The sequence below is a fragment of the Oreochromis niloticus genome, linkage group LG9 (assembly GCF_001858045.2).
Source record: "Oreochromis niloticus isolate F11D_XX linkage group LG9, O_niloticus_UMD_NMBU, whole genome shotgun sequence".
Lineage (NCBI taxonomy): Eukaryota > Metazoa > Chordata > Actinopteri > Cichliformes > Cichlidae > Oreochromis > Oreochromis niloticus.
This window is the reverse complement of record NC_031974.2, coordinates 11,204,182-11,221,932: the sequence shown is the minus strand read 5'-3', so window position 1 is coordinate 11,221,932 and position 17,751 is coordinate 11,204,182. Positions and strand designations below refer to the sequence as shown.

The 17,751-nt window shown below is 38.3% G+C and overlaps 1 protein-coding gene across 5 annotated transcripts in view; it reads left to right on the top strand.

Moving 5' to 3' along the window:
* dpp6a (dipeptidyl-peptidase 6a) overlaps nucleotides 1-17,751 on the top strand; it is a 248,968-nt gene that overhangs the window by 112,044 nt on the left and 119,173 nt on the right. The window lies entirely within an intron of this gene.

The following is a 17,751-nucleotide window of genomic DNA, read 5'->3' as shown; positions in this document are numbered from 1 at the left end:
TATTACAGCCACGAGCATACCATAAGAACCTATCTACAATAATACTGGTCTTCCTGGTTCAGCTTAAGCCTTAAATTTCTATTTAATTTAATTATAATTAACAATTATAAACCACAAACTTTTGTGGCAACAGTCTAATGAAGACCTACTGTGTGACAGTTCCCTTGGAATAACTTCCAATTCTGCACCAGTCCTTGTTGTCAGACATTACCAATGTGTTTGCACCCATGCTCAGAGTCTTGTGAAAAACCTTTTCTGTGGAGTGCAGGCTGTTCTCGCAGAGTATCGATGGCAATAGCTTTTAGCAAAACACATGAGTCCAATTGCTGTGTCCATATCCCTTCAACACCTGTTGTATTTTTCTCCTTAGGGTTAATTGTAGTACTTTGTCTTTTTAAATGCTTGACTCATAAATTTACAGTGGCCCAGAAGGACTGAAATGTCTTCTATAGTTTGGATTGAGGAGAAGTTTGTAAAACAAAAGCATTGCTTCATCTGTATCAATTGTATTTTTATGGGCCTTATGTGGGACCATAAACTGCCTTTGTCCTAATTGAAAAGTCTGCCCGTGCCCTCAAATCATGTTCTGTTACTTTAGAAAGTTTGATAACAGTGTATTGGCTACAAGGAGCTTTCACTATTTTTATTCCTGTCTTGTTAAATGCTTTTCATTCGTTCCTCTGCACCCTGATGTCAGCCTTTGCTTTCCTGTCCTTAGCAGACCAGTCCTGTGCTCCGCGGAGCTCTACCTGCCGCGCCTGATATTTGTCGCAGAATGCATTTGCTCACGTATCCATTTCAAGTAAATTAGTGAGGCAGGTCTGGCCCTGGATGATCGGAAATCCTTCAGCAGCTCATGTCCCTTGCTGGGGAACAGTGGAAGGTCATGTCATCCACCTCAGGCAATCGAGCAGCTGGCCTGTTGCTTGATAGTAGAACTACTTCTAGAGAGAGAGAGAGAGATAGAAAGAGCCAGCTCCAGGCAGTCAGAGATCCACTCTCTTTTGCCTTGCACCTCCCCTGTGATCTCTCTTGCTGCAAACAAAGCAGGTCATTATGTTTAGTTATACTGGGCAATGACTCAGCAATTAACCATTACAGCAAACATAATTTAACACAATTTTTCTCCAGCAGTCTGTAGCGCCTAGCTAAACGTATGGTAATAAATAACTCCTACACAAAAGCTTGAAATCAAAAGAAGACTTTTAGTTTCACATTAACATGTTATGTTGGCTTGACCCAAAGGCCATTTATCGCTGTCTAAGAGTGATAACGCACAGTAGAAAATACTGACATAAAAAATGTATAAGCATTAAATTAAACATGTGGGATGAAAAGCTTGGCTGAAGTTGTTATTTAGTTCAACTACAGTTGGAGCCAATGGGATTGGTGCTTCTTTTTTTCCCCTTTTTGCCTCTCATTTGTTTCTCAATGGCCTTAACATTCTTTGAAATGGATGCTTTAATAACACATTTCATGTAGACCTGTGGTGTTTTACTTTCTGGCCTAAGTCTTTAAAAAGCTGCTGTTATGGCAGACCTGTGGCTGACTGTTCTCTCTTGCTTTCTAGCAGTGCTTTGCATTTGTATTCCCCAAACTTTATAAACTTGAGGAAATAAAGTTACATTAAACTAAATATCTCCAAATATTGTCTCAAATTGGTTTCTTTAACAATCTGAGACTTGTAAAATCCTGCATTGTTCTACTAGAAGCAGGAATGGGATGAGGGGTAGTGCTGCCACGATTAGTTGACTAGTCACGATTACGTCGACTATCAAAATCGTCGACGACTAATTAAATAGTTGACGCGTCGTTTGAAGCTTTGTAAGATCCTGAAAGATGCAGGAATAAGCAGTAGGATTTAAGAGTGTAATAATAGACTGAAACAGAAGATGGCAGCAGTGCACGTACAAGGATGCCAGCTGCCGTTAAACCCCAAAGAAGAAGAAGCAGTCTCCGGTATTGTAGCTGTGTACTTCAGGGGCCGCATCCTTCGGATGCTGCATTTGTAAGCCAATTATGTTACAGCGACGTAACATATTTTCAGGCAAGAATGTTGCTGTGTAAACTTCAAATATCTGCTCGGTTTATCAAGACATCACATATTTCCATAAGTGCTCCGACTTTTTCGGACCCACTAGCTCGATAGCTGACCAGGGTTCAAGGCTCACTAGAGCTGGCGATAACACGGAAATCCCCGGCACATCGTTTTCAGATCCCCGCTGTCTTTTGCTACTCATCTTAAACATGATATATAAGTCACTTAGATAACTTACAAATGTTATTGTTTGGCTTTTTTCAGTGTTTTATTTGTTCCTGAGTAAATCAGTTTTGCTGAGATTAAAGTTATAGTTTTCACACAGCTGAATAAGCGCCAAACAGAAAACTGATTAAACAGAAGTGTGAGATGGTAGAGAATTTACTCCAGTGTCCTGTTATATTTTAGATAGCAAAGAGCAGACAGCTGAGTTTATTAAACTCCACTGAGACAATCTGTAAATTCCATTAAAAGCTTAATAAACTATCATCTTGTCTTCATTTTTAGTTAGCACATACGTTTAACACTTCAAGTTGTAAGCTAATGATAGTTATATAAGAGCAGATGCATGCTGGTGCAATAAGCTGTGCGTTTTACGTCCAATGCACGCACGATCTGATTAGTCAACTAATCACAAAAATAATCGGTGACTAGTCGACTATCAAAATAATCATTTGTGGCAGCCCTAATGAGGGGTATTCTGTGATCAAAGTGGGATGAACGATGAACGGCATTTAAATGATGGTTATCTGCTACCACAGGGTCCGAAGAGTGCTAAGGAAATATCCCCCACACAGTTTTACCACCAGAACCATCACCCTGAACCTTTGACACAAGGCTGGTTGCTATCAGGTATTTACATCAAATTCAGATCATACCGTTCAAATGTGACAGCAAAAATCAACTCATCCAACCAGCCAACATTTTCTGATCTTCTGCAGCCCAATTTTGCTGAACCTTTGTCAAATGTAGAGTGGTACCCGGTGTGGTCTTCTGCTGCTGTAGCCCATCTGCCTCAAGGTTTGATGTGTTGTGCATTCAGAAATGCTCTTGTGCTTATCTTGGTTGTAATGAGTGGTTATTTGAAATACAATTCCCATGAACTAGTTTGGCCATTCTTCCCTCACCTCTAGCATTAACTCACTGGATGTTAGCTCACTGGATGTTTTCTGTTTTTTCAACAATTGTCTGTAAATCCTAGAGATAGTTCTGCATGAAAATCCCAGTAGACCAGTTTCTGACATACACAGAACAGCCCATCTGGCAAACCATGCCACATTCGAAGTGTCTCTGTCCTGTCTTTTTTTACTGTACACAGATATAGTTAGTAATAGTACCTTTTTATCGCTTAATTTTACCCAAATTTAGTGAGTTATTATTTATTTGTAATTTCTAGTCTTATATCTCTTGGAGAGATATTTTTTTATATTCTTTAAATGCACCATGGGTGGCTTGGGGTGAAACGGCATTTCGGTATGCTGTATCCTGTGTATATTGTTGTACTGACAATAAAGACCTTGAATCTTGAATCTTGCACTTTGAAGCCACTTTAATGACCTTTCATCTCTATTCTAATGTTTTGTTCAAACTTGAGCAGCTCAGCCTAATCATGTCTACATGCCTCAAAGCATTGAGTTGCTGCATTATTGTGCAGTTGTACAACTGAACCTAACAAAGTGGCCATTAGAATGATAGGGCTCCCTCAGCTAGCTTGCTAAATAAAAAACTAAACAGTTAATCAGGCCAAAAAAAAGAGTGTATAGCAAGCTAAATACATAAATTATCATCTAGCTGGATTTTTGGGCTTATTTTCTTTTCACTTTGTTTTCTCCCTCTTACATTACCAAATGTGCAAGCAAAATTGTAAGTTGTTGTAAAGTTAGAAAAAGACAAAAAACCAAGCAGAATTCTCAGAGGTTTTAAATGAATGCCACTTTTATGTAAATGTAAACTCGTCTATCTCTCTCTATTTTTTTCTATTTTTTTTTTTCTTTCTTCAATTTCATAACCCTGAAATTAGTTCCCGTATATTCTATGTGCAGTCTGTATGCATTGGTCTTCACCGGTATTCTGTTCAGGATCAACAACTACAGCACAGAGTACTCTATTGGAAAAAGTCATTTTGAATATGCCTGCACGTACAAACTCTGTACTTTATAATCAACTCTATTCAGGCAAAATCCTTGTTATTAAAATCCCGTCATTACTGATATGCAGGGGGATTTGACATTGAATCAGAAAAGCTCGATAAAAAGGGTGATTTTGATAACGAATCTCTGCCGTCGAGGTTATTTGGTTTGTCTTTGTCGGAACCCGCCCTTCTCACCCAGTTGCTTATCTTCTGTCTTAGGAGACGAGAAGTTTTAATGAGTTATTTTATTGCCTGCTTCAAGGAAGTATCCCCCTGCTAGCAATCTCACCTTTAATATTTCAAATCATCCTCAGCTCACCCTCACACAAAAGAATACTCTGTGGGTATAAGCAGCTTATCGGGACTACCTTTACTTCTATAATTACCTCTTAAATCAGCTTGTGATCTAGGCTGATCTGTCCCATCTTCAAAACTTCAGGCGAAATGGCTGACTTTTAAATTTAATGGTATAGATCTGTTTTGACTCTTGCTTCTGGGATGCAGACAGAAATGTGTTTGCTCACTTTACTTTTTCCATTCTCTTATGTTTTCTTTTTTCTTTTTTTTTCTTTTTTGAGGCTGGCTGTTGTTGCTGCTCGGAGGGATTTGTCAAGTAGAGTATGATTGCCAACACCTATAAAAGAAGATCCAGTTCCAGCGTTACCCTCCCTGGGCATCAGCGAGCCCACCTCCGGGTCTTAAACTTTCATTGTTGTTCACTTTTTATTTGTCTCTTTACAGCACTGGCGCACACTATACATATGTCAAATACCTCTTCAGTATGTGGCGTATGTTCATAAAACTCTCTGTATTTAAATTTCCCCTGTGGCACAAGTGCGCTACCTGTCAAAAAATCCTTTTTTTAGCATAACCATCTATTCTTCTTCTGGCTGGGTAAGAGAGCACCCCACCAAGCTTCACTTCTATCTCAGCGCCACCATGCACCACTGGTCCTATTAGAAACCCAAGGGCATGGCTAACAGAGCACAGAGGCACGGGCAGTGACAAATTCACAACAAAGCTTTTCTGTGAGGAATGAAACAAGCATGGAGGTTGAAGGAATGAGGGGCGAGTGAGGGAGAAAAAGAGAGAGACCTGGTGTGATGAAAGGACATGTGGCCCACTGTGACAAATGTTCTCCCAACTTGTGATTTATCATGGTCTAGAGACTAAGAGAGCAACTCAGGCAGCAGCTACAGCTCAACCACTGCAGTTACAAATAACTTCTCTGTATTTTTTTTTTTTTTTTGCTTTTGGTTGCTCTTTTTTACTAATTTATTTATTTATCTGAGTATATAAAATGTTTTTTATCATCACATTTTAACATGGGTCACTCTTTTTCTTAAAGCCTTGAGCTATTTTGGGGGAAACTTTATATTATCGTAATGCCCCTCTGGGACAAAAGCATTGTTTAGATTATTTTGGAGTCACAGCTCTATTTCTCATTCAGGCAGAAAGTGCTGAAGCGCACAGTTCGCTAGCTTATTGTTTATTGAATAAGCTTTAATAGAGCACACTGACATAGCACTTCAGAAGTTTCAGAGGCAGGCTCCGTATGCATGTGTGAGAAAGGCTTTTTTTCAGAAAAATGTGCCACTTTGTCCAATTTTTTTCTAGCCTTAATGGCTTTATGGCCCAAAACTGAAGCAGTTATGAGCATATTTGTGTTCCTTAAGAATGGTTAAACCAAAAAGGTGTTGCATTTCCTTTGATTATTAGTGTTTTTCAGAGTAGATCTGTTACTATTATTCAGAAGGGAAAAGAGTGGTAATTGAAAAATGTGAAGAGAAAAATCAATTTGGTATAGCAGAAACATTTTTTTCTTTTTTTTCCTTTTTCTTTTTTTTACCTTTCATGATTTCTTGTTTGAGTCCGAATCCAAATGTTGGAAACGTTTACAGTAAATATCAGACCCTATTGGGCTTCAATTTGGTTTGTGGTGTCACTGAGGGTGTATTTTTCTATAAAATTCTCAGAAATATTATTTCATTTAGAGGAAAAGAAGATCCAGCTTTAGTAGGAATAATGTTTTTGTAGCACAAATGAATTAAAAGGCACTGTAATTATTATATGCCTATACATGAGTCAGAATGACTCGCTCTTTCAAGAGAGTCATGTCCTTTTTTATGTCTCTAGCTTTTGCTTTCTTCTTCGTGTTCAGTTAGTTTATCATGGAGAACAACATGTTCCATCTGAGGAAAATTACAGGGTGTACTGAGGTCATTGCTGATTACTCCAATTTCTCTGCTACCCTCCACACACTTTGCACAAAAGCTAGTCCATCTAAAAACAATGTCCATTTCATAGCAAAACTGCATTTATTCTGTGAGTTATTGTACTGAAGAAAAACCAAAGATCCACCCGTGTTTGACTTGAATATCTAATTTATGCTTGTTTGCATTCCACAAAATACAATCAAATATTTCTTCAGGATGACAACCACCCCATGCGTACAGCCAAGTTATAAGTCATTTAATCAGTCGGAGATTACATGGAGACACAAAAGATAATGAGACAGCCTAAATCCACAGAAGACCCTGAATGAGTTCTTCGCAATGCTTGGAACAGCGTTCCTGCCAATAATCTTGAAAACTGTACACAGTCATGAATTCTAATTAGTAAGACTTAAATAAGACTTAAAAAAAAATGTGTGCAGAAAATAACTGAATTTTGTTCTAAAAAGTGCTCAAGGTAGTATACGATAGAGCCCAACGCATGTTGGATTTTTAAGTTTGATACTGATATTTAGTGAAATGAAATTCCAACATATATCAGCCGATACTTTTGTGTCTTTCAGATGCATGAATTATAAACCGATTCACCTAATGTGTTTATTGGAGTTATTTATCCACTCATTTATGTTCCATCAGTCTTTGATCAGCTCAGCTGGTTGTTGCGTTTGTGGACAAACTGCAACATTAACAATTACAATGTGGTTTAATGCATTTGTGCTGTTTCATCTTTACTTTTAATTTTCATTCATTGGTCTTTATAAATCCTGATACCTGTACAGCAAATAGTTAATCAGCCAGCCTGTAGTACGCTTACAATTAAGATAAGGTACTCCTATCCTGCTTCATACAACTAAATAACTTCAAGTGAAATATAATCTGTGTGTATTCTAAGTGGCACATTTATCGACTTTTATTATTTACTTTGTTCTCTTTGTTTTGGTGAAATGTTTTTATAAAAGTGTTGCCAATTAGAATGTTGCCTGTGTTGAGGGTAAGTGTAATAAGTTAAAGCTTCCAAGCTTTTCGGTCAATAGTTTGTGTTCTTTCTGTTTAATTTAGTTCTTTGTTAATTGATTGTTTTCATGTGTATTTTCGGTTGTTTTTGCCAAAAAGAAAAATTAATAAGAAGAATAAAAAAAACCTACATCTTCATTCTGCAACAAATGACATTTCTTTTTCTTCATTTCTTAAAACTGTGATTCACACCAACAATACTTTGCTCACAAGCAATGATGTCTGCACAAGCTGCCATTGGCACATTTAATAAATCTCAGTTTTATTTATATAGCGCAAAATCAACAACAACTGGCTCAAGGCACTCAAGAAAACAGAGAAAACCTGAACAATCATATGATTCCCTTTGAGCAAGCACTTTGGTGACAGTGGGAAGGAAAAACTCCCTTTTAACAGAAAGAAACCTCCAGCAGAACCAGGTCAGGGAGGGATGGCCGTCTGCTGCGACCAGTTGGGGGTGAGGGGAAAGTGTTATTGTTAGGTTGAAATTGTTAAATGTTGCCATTGTAGTACTTAAATTTATAAATCGTGCCTTAAACTGCATGGTTAGATATTCTTCTGTTCCTCACCTACACATCTATGATGCTGGAGGAGGTAATTGATTGTAGATGTCCACTCCCGGCCATTTAGGGGCTCGCCTATGCTTGCATATGGTGAACTATTAAAGTTAAGCCGTATACGGGTGTGGGGAGATGACCTTTGGATAACTAGGAAATGTGGTTAAACAGTTGTAAGCATATATTGTGTGGCAGGAAGTCATGTACACACACACACACACACACTGTTTTAACCGTTTGTGACCATATGGGTGTTACAGTGGGTGGTACTTGTATTCACTGAATAAAAGGCTGCAGGGAAGGCTGTTTCTTTGAAGTTGGCTAGGAGACAGGTGAGGAGCGTTCAGCTCCAGGAGCCTGGTTCCGACCAGCTTTCTCTTGCTAGCAAGTAAAACCCGGTTACGTTGTTGTCTTGCTTTCTTTATGGGTGATAAGTCTCTGAACTAGCGGGCCTGCTGCAGCGCAGACCCAACAGTTATACTTTCATGCATGCTAAAACAAAAAGCAGAAATCAGATTGTGTCGCTTGAAACAATTTTAAAAGTGCATACGAAGAAAAGCTAATACATTTTTAAAGGCACACAAAATATGTGTTATATGTTGTCAAGTAACTTAATACTTGACAATTGATAAATAGGAGTGCAATTTCTTCCGAAAGTGTCTCCATTTACTTCAAAAACTTTTACACAATTTTAGTTTCTTTACTCCCTTCTTTGCTTTTGAAAACTGTCACCCAGTAGTCCATGAAACAGTTCAGTGCTGCAATTGCAAATAATGAGGTGTAATTTTAAAGGAACTGTCATGCAAGAATGAATCCTTTCCAGTCAAATCAATTTATAATAATGATAGGACACTGATGACATTTGATGCTTGTTCAAGATCATTTCCTCAAAGGCTGGAGCTCTAACTTCTCTGGAAAAAAAGAAGAAAGCTATTGTGCTGGTATTTTTCTCTCCAGGTTCCCACTTCCTGGAGAAAGGAGTCCTGGATGTGGCTGTGAAATGCGCTGTCGGAGCTGTCCATTAAGTGGTGCTGAAATCTATTTCAGCACATCGAGGCTTTTGATGGCGTCTGGATCAGTACTGGGAGCTGTCCTTTTGCCTGGTGCTGAAATGTGTTATAGTGTGGTGGCTTTTTTTTAACAGAGCTCTAAATGTGTTAGCAGGTGCTGGTAGTGTGTTGTTACTCTGCGTGTAGCAGAAAGTGTTGGTTCTTGAAAAAATGAAACGATGTGCTGCTGAAGAAGCAGATAGATAGATAGATAGATAGATAGATAGAGATACATATGTATGTATGTTAGAAAGTTATTCAGAGTCAGATTAGTTTTCCAATCATGCAAAACACAAGGCACTGATTTAAAGCAATCCTGAGCGAGCCCATTCTAATGCATTAGGAAACCGCTGCTTTCATGACAGTGCAGGCTTTCAAAAACAAGATGATGTCCATGCTGCACCTGTTAGAATATGCTATTACCATATATTAGCTCTGTGTAGAAAAGACAGGACAGTGAAGTAGAGTAACTTTAACAAGGACATAAAAATGCCATTGAATGGCCAAGGATGAAACTAATGAAAGCCCTCTTTATTATTACAGTGCAGGCACAGAAAAGTATTTTCCTGAACCTCTGACCTTTGGCCTGACCTGGAAAAGAAGTGCATAATAGTTTGGCAGGTTTGGTTATGGCAATAAAAAAATGTTAATTGTGCTGTCTCTGGAGTGATTTTCAGTAAGCTTTGTGCTAAGGTTAGATGCAGGTTAACAAGTGCCACAGCTTCTAACATTTGTGATCCCTTCTCAAGGTGGTTGAGCCAGTAGACCTGGCATCATTTAAAGGTTTTATGTGGCTCCAAAAATAAAGTAAGGATTGGATGAAACATGCTCAAATGTACTCACTTGAAATAATTGCTTTAAATAAGGTTGCTGATTGACAGGGGATTTTTAAAAATGTCTAGCTAAAGTCTAATCTGCTTATTTTATTTTATCCACATCAGCAGCAGACTAATAAAAGACAGCTGAAACCTCTGTGTTCAGCAGTGTTTCAATTGATTTTCTCATATGTTCTTTCTTGGTTCTGGACCTCATCTCTGCCTCAAGCAATCCAGCCACTTCTTCACTTTAGCTGCATATTTACATGTGCAGTTTCTCAGTGTGGTTGTGTGTAGTTTATTTATACAGGAAGTGGTCCATTGGTGTCAAAAGGATGAAGTTGTTTTAAATATCTTTTAAAACAACATTATAGGCTCTGATTATTCTGTAAGTTTCCACATCTCAGTACTACAATGTTTCAGAGTCAACTATTAATAGCAGACCTGTAGTAGATTTACTGCTTCAGGAGCCTTGAGGTAGATACACTTATTGCCCAAAGTGATGATATAAGCAGCTCATCTGAAGTAGATGAGCTGGAATCAGGCAGTGAATATCATAAATGATCCCACTCTGTAATTTTAGTTGCTGATATAGCTTGGTCTGTCACCTGAGGGGTTAAAAAAAAAGTGATAATGAAAAGTGAAGATGATGCCGCATGAAGACCCGCATGGTTTCTTGCCTTATTTTAGCAGCAGACAGAATGTACTGTACACAGCAAGTATGCTGATAAGAAAAAGGCTAGAAAAACTCATTCACCACTACAGACGTGCTCATCAGCCCGATGCTGGAAACAGAGGCATGGTTGTGGAATCTGGCTCTGTTGACATTTCACGCCTGAGTGCTGTGAAGGCTGATGAGTCACACCTGGCATAACTGAATCCTGATGCAGGGCCTCTCCGTCAGGATGATGGGTCCGAGCTATATTTATGTAAGACCTCACATAGGCTCTTTACAGGGAGACTGAGAAGGAGGGGGAAAGATGGAAAAGCAATTACTTATTTCCAGTATCCCAATGCTCACTGTCATGTGTCAGCCAAATAAGAGTGGAAAAATTGAGGCACACACTCATATCATTCACCACCTGCTGGGAGGCTGAGTGTGAGTCCCAGATCTCTGGTCTCGCTCTTTGTCAGTGGCGGAGTAATCACTTTGCCACACTATCCTCGACCTCTTTCTGGACTGAAGCTGGTCTTATTTTGTGAGAAATACTATGCATGATTTTTGCAAGATCAAAATTTACCTCCAAGAAAGAATACTGGAGTCTACAAGGAAACTGATAACTCCCTAATCAAAACAGGTCATGGTGCATTATGAAGCTGGAAAACCTTTGTTTTTCAACTTTTGTATTGTGCTGGTCTATTAGGAAATAAAATAACACTGACAGATGGTTTTGGTTATATGCACTGACAGAATATGTTCTGGAAGACTGAAACAGGCTATAAGTAGTTTATTTTATTTTTTTAGATTTGATTTTCTTCACAGATTGGTGTGTTGGGACACATTTTATGCATGTGGATTTCTGATGTGGGTACGCGTAAAATTCGAACCAATTGGAAACTAAATTTTCAGCATGAGAGTGTGGACACAGCACACCTGGTTTAATTAATCACATGGTTATTTTGCTACAGTATCGGTTATATTCCAGCAAACATGTTGATGTTGTCTGACCGTTTATTCAAGACAGCCTCAGTTGCAGTGTCTTTCATAAATGTTACCTGAACTTCTTTTATGGGCTCTTTAGTGTATTTTTAATACTATCATTTTATCAGCTAGGATAAGACTAATAAAAACATGTCAGCACTCCCTCAGAAATTACAGTCTTACCATTGGGATGCAAATTAAGGAAATGAATGAACTTTATATGAGTCTTTGGATTTCAGTTCAGGGACTTTTAAGACAATTGAGCTTGGTTCTGTTGAATCACTGCACAGGCACTCAGTGAGATTTATGTGGAATTTAGCAGGTGGGGAAATCCTTAGATTCAGTGTAGCAGGGGCAAGCGACTAACCTGTTTTCTTTGTGGCCAAGCCTGTGCGATCAGCTGACCTCTGCTGCTCTGAGCGTTATTTTTTGTGACAAGTGAAGCTAAAGAGCATCAACAAAATCAAATGGCTCACTGCCATCTTTGACCTAACCTAACAGTGAGGATTGAAGGTAGATACTATGCCATAGCAGTAAACTATCATAACAGAGGGCCTGCTCTTCTTTACCCTGGTGGGTTATTCACACACAGCCTTGGAATAACACAAAAAATCCCCAATGAATTTATTGTTAAATTCACATTGTGAATTAAGCAGGAAAGTTCAACAATACATAATCTAGCCTGCCGGGAATTCTAAAATGAATGGCATTGTACAAACTTTTAATTTCTTCCAGTTTCTCAAATTCATTTCCTAAGCATCACCCTTCATGTACTGCCACCTCTTTCCATGTGAATGCTCTCATTGATATTAGTGTAGTTATCATATATGTGCTGACTGCAAAAATCCAAATTCTGTACCAGAACCTTGCAAGGCAGATGGCAAAGTTTCATGATGAAAACCATTTCAAGCAACACAGTTCATCTTCCTCTACTTCTGTAGTGCTAGCTAGATGCGGAGGGTAGTCTGAGTATCATGATAACGAGCTTTTCCACGTGTGCACACGTCAAAAAGTGGAGGGAGTGTTGTTGACTGTGGGATGCCACTTTATTAGCTTTATTATGAACAAAACTAACAGATTTAGTACTTGTTTCAGGATCGTTCCAGTCCATTATGTGTATGGGTAATTGAAAAAGTTCCAGTTGCCTATATAATGATGTGTCCTACATGATCACAGCCTAACCAGACACCTATTTTCATGTTTTTTTGGGGCATTTCCTGGGTAGAACCAGGACAACACAGTCTCAGGGCAGTTCATGAAATAGTCATAATTTTCAATTTATTGGTGTTTTTGGACCCCAATTTGCAAAGTTTCACACAATTTACCACAAAGTGAGTGTTTTACACCCTCAAAGGGCCAGAAAGTCCATATTTGGAGGATGGGCAGCGCTGGTGGTGAAGTGAAACATTTCACCGTAAATGTGGCACACTTTTTCACTTCAGTTATACTATTTTTCAAAAGTTATTGATGTCTAATTTTAGAAACTACTTGTTTGGTTTAGAGACTAAAAACTATTGAATTAGATTTAGAAAAATGTCATGATTAGTATATTTGTTTAGATTTAAATACATTAGTATTTAAAAAAATTAAAGTCTTATCATTTCATAACTTTATGCTAGATTGAGAGAAATTCAATATATATATTAGCTGAAACCATTTAAATACTAAGCTATTTCTTTCTGAGCAGCCAAATAATATGTGAGAGAAGATATAAACAGGCAACACACTTGTGAACTCATAAGGTCATGCGATCATTTAATAGGAGAGTGATCATGAACTCAGAAGGTTAAAGTGAGAGTAAAAGTAACACACGACCTCTCTCACCTCTCATTTTATCCTCCTGAGCTGAACCAGCTAACACTCTAATCATTAGTGCGCCATGGGGTTATATTGCTGACATGGACAGGGCAGAGGAAGGATCATTATAGACCCATATGTTTCATCACAATAATGGTGTATGTGATCATTTTTTGGCCATAGGGACTCTTCAGCCTTTCAAGCCTTTTCTTAGCACACATTGAACTATTTTCTTTCAACAAAAGACGTAATCGGAAACAAAGCAGATTTCCATGAAATGTGCATGATGCCTCTCATGCCCACTGGTGTTACCAGGGATTTAATGCTTTAATTCTCCAAATATCTCCATCTTTAAAAAGCTGTACAGCCAAAGTACTCAAGAAAAACAGAACAAGATAAATAAAAACTGTTTGCTTTACTAAAGGCTTTGGACAGAGTTTGCCTTGGTCTCTGTTTCTGAAATTAAACTGAAAAAAGAAAGCTGAAATTGAATTCAATTTGTGCAACAATTTTTGGAGGCTTTTTTAAAAAATTACAATCGATTGTTCTTGCCCTTGCAGACTGTTCTGAAAAAATGCACATACAATTACAGAATGACGGACTAGAAGTTTGCAGGGTAAACTGGAAAAGCTTCTCTAATAATAGCAGTTATTATCTATATAATCATTCAGTAGCCATTTTTTCTCTAATATTACAAAGTTAGAGTCAGGGTGAAAATAATGCATCAATGTATAGTATTTAAAGGTTGTGGCAAGTATTGATTACTCTGAGGTTTTAATTAGGCAAAGCACTTTCACTTCATCAGGTTGGCTGCTGGCTTTCCATTGGCAGTGAAATGATGAGGCAGAAGTGAGCGGATGGCTCCATTTGTTTAGACAGGTTGGCACTGTCAGTCAGTTAATTCCTAACTTTTCAGGAATGTGTATTTAAACAGAGCCACCCACCCCCCCAGGAGCATTCATCACCGCCGTCTGGTGTCCATTTGTCAACATCGGAGACATGAGGTTTGTACGCTCGCTCCTTAACACAGCCACAGCGAGGTAGTTATTGTGTTCTTGGCCACAGCGGTACAACGACACAGCATCCGTCATCGGCCAATGGGGCTTTGGCCAAAAGTGGCCGTCATTAGTCTGGAGCTGATTGATTGGCTGTTGAGAAGTTGTTTTGGTTTCATACATCATCCTGTTGATGGTAAGCACAGGCTGAGTTGCCGGGGAAGGCTTCTAATGTGGTTTGAAGCCACAAGTGGATGAAGCTGTGAACACTGGGTGGCTTTCATTCTTGTTCATGTGTCAGAATTCTGCACACAACCATTAGGTTTTTGTAGCTTTAAAACCAACAAATTTGAAATGTTTTAAAATTTTCAAAATGCTGCCAGCTATGAGAGAGTACATAGTGTAGTGCAAATTTTTAGCACTGCACATCTACCTTCATGGCCTACTTTACACAGCCAGAGGAATGTTGGCCTCTTTCTTTTTTTGTTTGGTCTACCACTCTAATCCAGACTGAAGTGTAGTTTTTAAATTAGTTAATTTTCTTTTTAATAAGTTTTAGTTACTCTAAATGATGTTTCGAAATTGCATATAGATGGCATGCTACTTCTAGGAGATTTTGTATGTTCGCGTCATGTATATTCAGTTTTCCTCATGTCATCCCAGTTATTATCGCAACTAAAATGCTGGAAAACATGCATTGTAAAAACACACAAAATGACTTACCTCAAGGGGAATTTGAAAATACATGACCCTGTGTAAAATATTAATGAATAAGAATGCAATGATTGAAAATTGTTCACGACGTTATATTATTTTAAACTTAGAAGTTTGTCTTTTTTTAAATTAGAAGCTTTTTAATTGTCATTCCAGCAACACATTTAATAAATGATAGGACAGCAAAAAAAGACTGGGAAAGACTGCATGGGCTAATAGTGAAATAGTTTTAGAATAATGTTTCTCAGTATAAGATTGCAAAGAATTTGTGGATTTCATCATGCAGTACGCAGGATTATTTAAAAGATTCTGAGAGTCCAAAAAGGGATCCAAGGGACCTGGCTTAAAACTAATATTAAATCTTTGTGCTCTCAGGCAACGCTGAAATAAAAACAGATCCATTGCTCTGGGTGTTTGACTTATTGTGACACAAAAGATATGACAAAAGAGGCACCAAACTGTTGAGCAGCTAAAATCCTATATGAAGCAAGAATAGGCTTTGCAAAGCACAGCAATTGATCTCCTCTGTTAACAAACACTTTGAGAGTTTTAAAGAAAAGGTGATGCAACAGAGTGGGAAACATCACCCTCACATCACCCTTCAGAAACTGCTGATCTACTGGAATTTTCCCACAAAACCATCTCTAGGGTTTACAGAGTTCTCTCGGTAAAAGTGCCTTATTGATGCCAGAGGTCATCGGAAAATGACCAGACTGCTTTGAGCAAAGATTCATTGCAACCAAATTATGCAGAAAGGCATCTCTGAACACATAAAACCTTGGAGCAAATGTGTTATAGCAGCAGAAGAACACATTGATTATCACTCTTGTCAGTGAAGAACAGGAAACTGAGACATTTTGTGGAGGTTTACAAAAAAATTGGACAATAGAAGATTGGGAAAAGATTACCATGAGTCTTTATTTTAGCTGCTACATTTGGATGGTAGGTTTTAAATTTGTCATAAAGAACATCCTGCCTTGTATCAGTGGGTCAGGCTGGTGGTGATGTAAAGGTGTGGGGGATATTTATTTTTTGGCTCATGACCATTATTTACACATGACACCTGCCTACCCGCGCATTGTTGCTCGTCATGTAGCCATCTTCTGATGTTGGATGACGTCCCATATCGCAAAGCTCAAATCATCTCTAAACTGGTTTCTTGAACATGGCACTGAGTTGATTGTACACACACACACAGTATGGACCAAAATCTCTGAGGAATGTTTCCATGAGATGGAGAGACCAAAATTGAGCTGTTTAGCATCAGTCCATTTGCTGTTTTTGTAGAGAAAAGAATCCTCAATATGAAGCACATTAAGGACATGGAGCTGCTTAACCAGTCTCTTAACTATCCGAGAACTAACCCATCACAGGTGGTAAGCCTAACCCTGTATTTTAGAGCAAGGCCAAACTGACGTTTTGGGGGAAATTGTGTTCACAAATCAAAAATACATATTCAGATTGGGTTAGAGTTAGGGTTTTCACCAGTGATGACTTAGACCTCAGAATGTTAATCACGCCGGTAGCTTTGGACTCTTTGCAAAAAGCAAGAAATGTCTAATGGCTGTGCTTGCCAACAATGGTTACTCCACCAGGTAGTAAATAACGTGTTCCAAGGGGATAAAATATTTCATTAGCTCTCGAAACAAACCTACCATTGACATATAGACATCACATTTTTGTGAGTGAATCGAATTATGAAATCAACACCAGGTGAAATACTTCCTATATTATTTCCTCTCTTTTAGATCGGCCCACAGAGAGAAACCCATTTCTTTGGGGAATGCTCAAGTTGTTATTTGTCAATGATAACATAAGATAACATAAGTCAGCATGACTGAAAATAGAAAATAGCAATTTTGCAGAAAACATTGCAGTGATATCACATGCAGGGATATTTTAAAGGTTTTCTTTCTTTCTTTTTTATTTGAGGCTATCTCTTTTAGAACAACAAGGCTTTTTTTCAGTGTCCTGTGCACTGCTGGTCACAAAAAGCAACACTGCAGATTTTCATTTGGGATTTCAAAGGTAATTGACTTCACCCAGTTGCCACCTGATTTTAATTAACAGTGCAGCACACTCGGTTGCAAACCTGCAATATAAAGAGTCAAACTGGAGACTAAGGTATTAATTAACATTAAGTACATCTAGGAGCAAATCAAAGTAAGTCATTTCCTGACGGTGTTTAATAGAGATTGTACATGATTTCTTGGAGATGTAATTAACTGAACAAGCCCATGAAAAAAGTCTTAGTTCTTATCATGAAATGCAGACAGCAAAATTGGTTCCTTTCTGTTTTACTGCAGTGTAAACTTTTTTTCCCTCCTCTTGCTTCAGTCTTAAAGATTCAGTTTAACTCTCAGACTGGCAAAACTGTTTTAAATGCAGTTTTTGCCCGCGCACTAACAAGTCCCACTTTATTGCAGGCTTCTCCATCCTCTGGGTCATAACTTTTTACAGCCACTCATGTCTTGAGCATAATTTCAAACATTCTCACTACTGAATGTGATTACTTTATTACTGCTGCTGCTCCCGAATAACATTTAATCCTGTTACATTACATTCAGGCTACTTAGTGTTTCAGTGCCATTACTAATGCATCAGTGCAGCAAGGCATTGAATTTCCTTTTTTTTCATAATTACAACAAGAAAGTTATTCAGTGCAAAAATTGTTGTATGAAAATGCTGCAGGCATACCGAAGAAAATCAAAGACTGATTTCCCATCGCAAAGTTTACCCGGCAGCTTTACCACAGCACTGCCTCT